The 7,399-nt window shown below is 35.3% G+C and overlaps 1 long non-coding RNA gene across 1 annotated transcript in view; it reads right to left on the bottom strand.

Moving 5' to 3' along the window:
- Nucleotides 1-5,631, bottom strand: part of LOC113238744 — a 7,118-nt gene extending 1,487 nt beyond the window's left edge. Inside the window, exons 1-2 of the long non-coding RNA XR_003311123.1 lie at nucleotides 5,526-5,631; nucleotides 2,311-2,431 (exon numbers count right to left, since the gene is read on the bottom strand). This is a non-coding gene — a long non-coding RNA (uncharacterized LOC113238744). The remainder of the gene's footprint in view (nucleotides 1-2,310; nucleotides 2,432-5,525) is intronic.
- Between the last annotated feature and the right edge of the window lie 1,768 nt (nucleotides 5,632-7,399).

The following is a 7,399-nucleotide window of genomic DNA, read 5'->3' as shown; positions in this document are numbered from 1 at the left end:
CATCTAACTTCATCAGAAAGTGAAGATGAAGTACAGGTGTCATTGATAACGAATGATCCAACTTCTAGTGAGACTTTTCCACCGCCTACAGACGATGAAATTGAGCATCAAGTCAGGTCTACGCAGATCAATAATAAACAGGGAATCAATATTGTGCAAGTGAACAGGAAGGCTAGAGTTTTAGGAGAAGTTTACCTGGGATTTAAGAAAGTAGATGATGACAAGTATAAACCGTGTGTTGAAAGACCCAAACGAACTATCAAACCACGTTGTTTACATTCAAAGTCGATTACAAATCCGAAATAAAAAAATGCGTTTATGTGCGATATGAACTTGCGACTGCCTCAATTATTTTTACTAGATGGTTATCTGTTGGTAATTGATCAAATTTATGAATGGCAAGACGACTGAAAATGTTACTGCTGACAAAATATTTTTTAGATTTTTAGATTAAATCTTATTAATCAGAAGAGGTTTACTTAATGAAGGCCTTGTGTATATTTTTTGCGATTTGTCTATTATTTCTCGGATTACTAACTCTGCTATTCTGCATATTTGGATAGCATCTCAGGTGGGGATAAACTAGACCTCCTTGAAAGCAACGAACTCATATGTATGACCAACTCCAGGTTCTTGTAAAGACAGCTCTCTGTTACGTACTTCGCATTTTATATTTTTTTGTATTACCTGTACTACATATCCGGCGATGTACGTAATTATTTGCTCACTATATTCGGACATTCGAGGTAACGTGCTGCAAAAATTAATGAAATTACAGATACTGCTAATAATAGATACTACAAAACTGAAAAAAAAAACGAAACTTTACTAAACTTTATTATAAAAAAACAGTTAAAGAATATTTTTATAATATTGTTAAGGTCATAATAATTTTCGTCCCTATGTTTTCAAAATCGATCAGAATCGAGAACAGTGTTGTCTAACGTATATTGTATATATATATATATATATATATGTATTACAATGTAATTACAAATCATGAGGCAATCACTCAGTTGTATATTTGGTTTCTCGATATTCACACAAAATCAAAATAATTTAAAATAAATTATGTATCTTCTGATTACAAAATCACTTGCCCGTGGAAGGAAACGTCACTGTTTACTCGTTTACCCACAGTTATGGTGCTTTTGCAGTTTGTAATGGCACGATAATATCTCTACGATAACGGTCGAGCGCGTTCAGAAGTGTTATATGTGTTTATTAACATACTTATATGCCACATTTTGGGCGTTTCGCGTGTGTTATGGATCCAGTTAAGTGATTAACTGTAACATCAGGTCAACGCACTTGCATTCGCAGCAGAAACATGTACCCCGAGCATTATTACAACGTGACCGCTGACAAAATTATTATTTTATATACTAATTATAACTTACTAATCGGCCCAACGTTCTTAACATCGGTAACGTAGACTAAGAGTCGTATTCCAGAATTCTACTCAATACTCAAGTCAGGACTTGAGTATGATTTCTAGTGCTTTAAATCATACTCAAGTCCTGACTTGAGCATTGAATAGAGTTCTGGAATACGACCCTAAATTCCTTTAGTTAAGATCTTTTTTGTATAAGTACTTTTCGGCCCAACGCTCCGCACTTCAGACGTAGTTTAAATTCTTTTAGTTACGAAATCCATTGTGAAAGCTTAATGGTACTATTATCTACATGTTTTCTCCTTTTTCTTCACCTCAACTGCGGCCGCCCTATTTAATTCATGTCTTGCTGCAGCCCGTACAAGCTGTTGATCATTGGATTACTGTTTTGTTTTTATGTATTTTGATTTAATTTCTTGTTGTTTCTTGGGTTGCATTCATACATTTAATTTTAATTATACCTTTTAGTTCTACTTATAGGTCGTAAAAATAATTTGAAAATGTTGAGATGTTTGTATAATGTAAATATTCAAATAACTTTTGTTAAATGCGTTGCTGAAGTATTGAAATTTTTAAACCAGTATCGCGGATTGGTATCTCAAATATGGGAGTATGATTATGAAATGCTGAATGATTCTGAATTAGAGACACTCTTGTTGAAACGACCATAAACACATTACTATTTGATGCAATTATTTCACCGAATGAACGCCTTAGTTCTGTAATGAACAGTGCGTGTGAAGACCCGCGCTTTGCAATTCGAGTGCACGGCGAGATTATGCGATTGTGTGGATTGGGCGCGCCGCGGGCACGCATACAAGCCGCGCTGCTAAGTTTGTATGAAGTAACACTGCTTTTCTTATTAAACTATGCTAACACCGTGTGGCTAATGTTATGTTAATGTAATATAAACTTACTTCAAGTTATAATAAAGTGTGTTGCAGTACTTGGAAGGAATTCAGTTCTCATCTGATCTTTATTACATTTATCGGAGTCTGTTTAGTACATTCACTACATATACCATAGTACAGTCCTTTGCTGAAATGAGTAATGAGATAAATTAAATTAGACATACATATTGTACGAGTATATCAAATTTCCATGAACTTTATTAGCTCTAATACGGTTGTTTAATAATAGAAGCCATATGTGGCGAAGTGCACGTACAATATTATTCCCATCGGTTTGCGTTGATAAGTTGATTAAACTCATATTATAATACACTAATCTACATTAACAACATTCTCATTGATTGTGAACAAAACGCCTGACACTTTTTTCAGAAGAAAATGTGAAAATTAGCATGTTCGTATTGTTTTAAATACGTGAATTTATATTACTTCCGGCAAATGAGGGATTTTAATTACCAGGGCCATGTGCAAACGTGATAGAAAGACTGTTTCGTCGTGATAGTAAATAGATCTAGTTGAATTATTGTGAAGGAGCTGTTCATGCATACTAGTGTTTTTGGTTTTGAAAATATTTTTTGCAATACTTGTTTGATTTTCAGTTTCTATTAATTACGCAGATAAGTCATTAGTGAGTAAGTTGGCGTTGATTCATAAAGACCGTCTTTTGGTCTACTTTCCATTAAAATCTTCTCTAAACCAGCTTCTATATTGAACATATTATACGCGGAGTGCAAGAAAGGACTCACCCCCCACGATGTACCATTCCGTTTCTATACTGTTGAGTACCTTACGCAGGTTCGCAAATCCTTTCATAACAATAGCAAGCATTACGCGCTGCGCAGATGGAGCAACTTTGATCATCGAGTTTCGGCAACTGGCCACCCGCAACTAGCTGTTTATGACGCTTTTCATAAATTTCAAGAAACCGCGCAGACTTCGACACGACAGACACGCAGTTTTCGATTGCCGAAATCCGTGATTAAATAAATTCTTCATTGCTGTAATTTGGAACTTGCAAAATTGTACCGGTTGTCTCCAGTTGTCAGTTTCTGCAACCGGCAACCGGAACTCGTGAAGCAACTTCACTCCCTCCCCGTTCCCCGCAGCGTCAGTCTTGACCGTGGATTTCGAAAGTTTATATAAAATTGCGGTATCCGGCAACAAGGCCTTTTAGTTGCTCCAACCGGCAACCGTTAATGGAAACTTGTAAAAAGTTGCCAGTTGCGTCAACTAAAGTTGCTCCATCTGCGAACCTTATAGCATAATCGATACGATGAGAAGAAAAACAAGTGGTCCTCATACTAGACTATTTAAAAAGGCTTTTGAGAAACAATAAGGGCATTTCTCCTAGAAGGGCTAAATTCTCAACTTCGGTGGTCGCATTCTTTTTCTTAATTTCAGGAAAAACGTTATGTTTATAGAAGGAAAAAGAACTCAAACTTACATAAGATTCCGTTTATTGGGCAACTAGATTCTTAATGGTTTATATTATATTTGTGATAATCCACCGAATTCAGCTACCACCGAAAGCAGGATTTTTTAACAAAAAGCATAATTTTTGTATAAAATATTATGAAAAGGGCAATAAAAACATTCAATAATACATAAACATATTATAATACAACATAAACATTTACTAATATGACTAACTAACTATTCAATCAGGCTTTAAAAATCAAAATTTATTTATAAATCGACCAGAACAACACAAACAAATTTCATTTTATGGCTATTAATTAAATTTAGTTTTCAGTTTGGCTGTTCAGGCTTTTTTCAATCACGCAAAGTATTTCCGTACCTCTTATTAAGAAAATTGAGAACGTAATCTGTATCTACAAAAGCAATAAATTTTTGGAAACTTGCGCGATTTATATCTTTCATTAGTTTTTATACATGACGAGGTAATTCATGCAGCTTCAAACTCTTTCCTTCCGATTTTTCTTCGCATACCTCTGTCTATCTTTTTCTTTAAACCTTTCATATATAATCGGATCGCTTTTTATCATTGCTTTTCTAACACGTTCCTTCATTTTCTTGTTTTCTGTTTTGATTTTCCTTATTTTAGTGGGAAGAAAGTAGTAATATAAAATTGTGAAAATCAATAATATTAACTAAACTTTTACATGAAAAAAAGAAAATATGGCTTCGATGGTAGATTTTTCCGACTTCGGTGGAAGCTTTTTGAATTCGGCGGCATAAAATCCACCGAATCTAAGGCCACAGGATACAGAAAAAAAAATATTTTTGTTATTACTCATAAACGACAATACTTGTAAAAACAATAAATTGTTATTATACTTTAGTCGTTACAACACATAGCATAAAAAATAATGCATGCATGCGATCATAAAAATTTAGTTTTTGAAATATCGTTCACACCGAATTTAAAAATCAACTTGGACCAAATCCACCGAATTACGTATTTACACGCGAAAAGTCCTAAAATCGGCAACGAATAATACGAACGAATTGCGATGCTTCTAAAATGCTTCACTTCTGATGTGTAGCGTGATTAGTAACTACCACCGAATTCCCGCGTAACCCTGGGACACGCAGCAATTTTGGTATTGTGATAAAACTATTGCCTAGTTTATTGTGAAATTCAGCTTAAAAGTACTGTCATCTAGTTTATTATACGTGAACTAAATAGTCTAGTATTGATATACGGTTTAAATTTTAAGAAAAATGACACTGTGTTGGATTCTGCATTCGGGACACGCCACCGTTGCGTTGTCAGGTTTTAGACCTTTCGGATTTTTTTTTTCCATTAGGTCCGAAAGGTTTATTGGGAAGATTTAGTGCTCTCCAGTTAGCTTGCGACTATATTATACTCTTTTATTTTTTGTAGCTTTTTGTTTTGGTAAATAAGTGGAGTTTAGTGCATGGACACAGAAAATTACGGCTTTGGAGAAATATAAAGGTCCATGATATCCGTTAACAAGAACAATTGTTTCACTATGATGTAGTGGGACATTAGGCCGATAAATTTTATATATATTACACGTGGTTGCTAGTGACGCAATCGATTTGGAGTACTTTTAACCAAAGGAGTAATTCGAATCATTCTATAGAAACTAGCTCCGTGGCCGAAGGGTTACCATGACACGCAGAGGTCCTGGGTTCGATTCCCAGGCCGGGAGAAATATGTGTATGGCCCACATTTATTTCTCTCGAGAGTTTGGGTGTAATTTGTGGTTATCTACGTGTTGCGTTATTATTACCTTTTCTCATTGATGTACAAACGGCAACGAGAAGGGCGCTCACTGGTATGATAAGATGACCTTTCAAGCCCCTCGTATTTTTGCAACTTTTGGATTGGAGTACTCCTGCAATAAATAGTTTTGTTTAACGCGTTTGTTGTGTACTAACAAGTAACGTCGCCATCAACATGGAATTATGTATTAGGTTACATCCTGCAGCGTACAGACCCACTATAAACAGAAGTTTTAGAACAGTAGTGTACGACTGAATTTACACCAAGGTCGACTCCATTTAATTAATTCCAAAATAATTTAAATGGATGAAACACTTTGCGGACAGCATAAAGTACGGACATTTCATTATGTCCGTATTTCATTACGACAAAACCAATCTGCCATGTGATATTTGGCTGGTCACATTTTCAAGTAGCTTCTAAATCTGGTTTATAATTCTCTGCTCTACAAGCCAAGATCATACCGTTTTAGACGTGTTCTTCTGTCAACATATTTCTATATTTGTTCTTTATTAATTTCAGTTGAGAAACGCCTGTTCGCATAGATATGTTGCTACGAAAACGCTTTGATGCTGAGTCATCGAGTATAGTTATAACCAGAAATAGAGACGAAATAAGGGCCATCCAACTCATCAGTCAAATGGTACTGATATCACTTTTAAATATCAACTCTCGTTTGCGTTGAAATCACAAATTAGAAAGCTGAAATAGTACAGCGCCAACAACTGACCTGTGTGTACGTCTCCGTATATTCCAAAAATATTCTGTGTTGTAATGAAGATAATATCTCTAACTATGCCATAGCCTGTTCCATTTGGTGGTGTGGGAAAAACAACAAAACATCTAATTACAAAACAAACAAGATCACATATTCTCATCGGTAATTAAGTAAATATTAAATTAGGTAATTTTTCAATTTTCGTCCATTATAGCAAAGATCAAGTTAAACTGGTCGATTTAAAGTGAAACAATTGATGAAACCCGTCAATTGTTTCGAATTCGGGCTGGCCAATCGGAGCGCAGTTGTCACCGCAATGATATGGCAGAATGGTTTTCAAATAAATTAAATGACATTTTGGTTGTGTTTCTGGTTATATACTCGATGTGCTGAGTGAACAATTACGTAACATTTTGTTCACATGACAAGGTCCATGACTGACTAAAAATTACAGCGTTTTTGTATACTTATATGCTTTTAAGTATGAGCTCATCTCTGGTCTTCTCTATGTACTAATTTTCTAACGGAATCACGGTAGCGACGGAGTATATAATTAGCGTGAACTTTGCAATTTGCTATTTCATTATTTTTTATTCGACTTTATGTTCACAGATGCCTAAAATAAAGCTGGCGAGCTACCAAGCACATGAGTCAACAAACGGACCAGAAGCAAAGTTCATACAGCTGCGCTATGATAGGTATATTACAAGCTTGGGCTGCGTGTGTGCATGAGCATTGGCGGCTTCGTCGCGTACGGAGAGAGAAACCTGGGGTTCTACTCCGAAACAATTACTGCGAAATAAGAATAATCAACTAAATTAAAAGACGAATAATGCGAATGAAGCTTCATACTTAACATTCTCTTTTGATTTGGTCGTTTATTACTTCTTTGACAGTAATTGCTTTGGACGTAATAAAGCAAATAGTATTTTCACCCAAACTTGTTTTGTCATTCATTATTTAAATTTACGTCATAACGCAAAAGCATGGTCTGATGACCAGGACAACCATAGAGAGTTTTTTTTTTTTATTTTTTTTTATTGTGACTCGGCAAAATGACTGCACCGCGCCTGATGGAAAGTGCGAATACAGTCCAGAGATGAGAGTAACGGATGGAAACACAAATATCTTCACTCCGTCACTATCATTTTGCCGGTCTGGCC

This window comes from Hyposmocoma kahamanoa, unplaced genomic scaffold, assembly GCF_003589595.1.
Source record: "Hyposmocoma kahamanoa isolate Upper Pololo Valley unplaced genomic scaffold, ASM358959v1 98068, whole genome shotgun sequence".
NCBI classification, from domain to species: domain Eukaryota; kingdom Metazoa; phylum Arthropoda; class Insecta; order Lepidoptera; family Cosmopterigidae; genus Hyposmocoma; species Hyposmocoma kahamanoa.
The sequence above is the reverse complement of the archived record's forward strand: the minus strand, read 5'-3'. Positions and strand labels throughout refer to the sequence as shown.